The sequence below is a fragment of the Echinops telfairi genome, unplaced genomic scaffold (genome assembly GCF_000313985.2).
Source record: "Echinops telfairi isolate 266 unplaced genomic scaffold, ASM31398v2 ScPeMD7_7424;HRSCAF=8462, whole genome shotgun sequence".
Taxonomy (NCBI): Eukaryota; Metazoa; Chordata; class Mammalia; order Afrosoricida; family Tenrecidae; genus Echinops; species Echinops telfairi.
Genome location: NW_022111324.1, coordinates 20,850,726 through 20,852,863, shown reverse-complemented (window position 1 = coordinate 20,852,863; position 2,138 = coordinate 20,850,726).

The following is a 2,138-nucleotide window of genomic DNA, read 5'->3' as shown; positions in this document are numbered from 1 at the left end:
TGATGCACATTTTCTTTGCATAAAACTCTCTCTTATACGTGAGTTGCTGTGGATTTGTTTCTCCAAAGTACCTAGACTAATACAGCTGGGCACTATCGAAGATTGCAACTTTTTAAGGAAGTAGAAAGCCAAGTCTTTCTCCTGAAGACCCGCTGGTGGTGTTGAACTACTGACCTAGTGGTTAGCAGCCTAACCTGTAACCACTATACCACCAGTGGGTAACAGATTCATTTACTGATCTGACAGAATCTGCTTAAAAGGTTATCATGTATTGAGATGATAACTTTCAATCCCAATCAATAGGGGATTTCATTCAATTCTGAACAATGCTTGCATATTTTATAAAAATAAGTCTCTCCAGTCCTTACTCCCAAGAACTACGTTTGGTTGTGAGGGAGTGGGGATGCTCCAAGATCGGGCGGTTCCTGCTGAAGGCAATGGGAGAGTCTGAAGCCAAAGCTGCAGGCCAAGCTCTAAACCATGCAGAACTACCAAAATTCATGCTGTGGGATCCAAAGGGCTTTCCAGTCAAGTAAGCCAAAGGCGGGTAGCCAAGTCTGCCAGAGCCATACGTATAGTGCCAGAGAATAGGAAGCAAGTACTAAAAGGCACCAGTAAATAGGATGGGTGGTGGGATCCTAGGTGATTTCCTAGAATGTTTTATCTATACTTTCTGTTAATGCCTTGATTTTGCGGACCAGCCAGGTATGGTGAGAGATAATCAAGCCCATCTAAATGGCTAATGGCATATTAGAGTCCTTGAATGGGAGTGTGGGTGGAAGTGGTGTGATTAACCATTCCAGATGGTTAATGGTAGTGATGTGATGAGTGGCAGATTAGTTGAGACGTGGCCAAAGGCAGGGGAAGTGCTGCAGAACAGTGTAGCTCTGACATTTTACTTCAATAGAATGGTAGTAAGCTGGGCCAAACGGTTTCTGCTCAACTACTCACCTGAAGGGGGTGGTTTGAAGCCATCCAGTGGTGCTGGGAAAGGAAGGCCTGGCTATTTGCTTCTGTAAATATGACAGCCAAGAAATCTTTTTTTTTAGTGTAATTATTACACTAAATATACACAACAAATATACACAACAAAGCATGTTCCAATTCAACAATTTCGACTTGTTCAGTGCCATTGATTATATTCTTTGATCAGGGAGATTCGTGGATTTGTTAGCAACCCTGAATGGGTGACTATTTTGAGGTTTTGGTAGACCTGGTTAGAATGACTTCTCCTTTTTATGAGGTACAGATGCAAGTCCTGACGACCCCTGGACCCTGCTTCTTATCCGTGTGACTACCGCGGATCCTCGCCTCAGGTTCAGATGGCAGCAGGGTTATTGCAGTTATACTCCCAATTTTAGAGTCCTCTGCTTCTTGTGGGAAAGTACTTGCTAGTAAGTGGCACACTTATTTGGAATTCCAGAAGTCTCTGGAACTTTAAGACCTGTAAGCAAAATTTTTTTATCCATCTTTGGAAGTGAAATGCAAGGTGTAGGCTTCACAGGTAACATCCAAGTCATTGAGCTTTGACTGGGAAAGGCCACAGACAAGAGAAAAATCCAGTCAAGGCATGCAGGAAAGCACCAGACACCTGATTGGAACATGGTGAAGTCAGCAGGACCATTTGTACAGACCACTGTGCATACCCACCCAGGTCTGGATGGATGAGGAACTTGCTTATCACACTTCCTAAAGTCCGGGAGCACTAGTAACCTCGTCTCCAAAGATTGGGGATGGGAGAGATGAGGCTTATACAGCTTCCTCTCTACTGGAGGGTCACCACAGCTTTCTGAGTGTGGTCAGAATGAGCACAAAGTAGCTGGTCTCTTGAAACACAAGCATGGCAGAGTCACGGTACAGAGCAGATACCAGTGATGCGTGGCAAGAATTTAATTTTGCTTAGGAAGTGAGATGTAATCAATTAAAATGTCCACTTTGGTCATAATCCCTTATGTAAATTCTGGTTTCTATGCCTGCGACTATAATCCCATTTTGGAGGGAGCTCTCTGCTATGCGAAAAGACAGGATTAAGGTGAGATTAAGTCTCCACTTTAGAAGAGGGTGGGAACCAAGTCACCACCTCTTGTTTCCTTGGGGATATGGTCCCCTAAAAGACAAAAACCACACAATTCCATCAA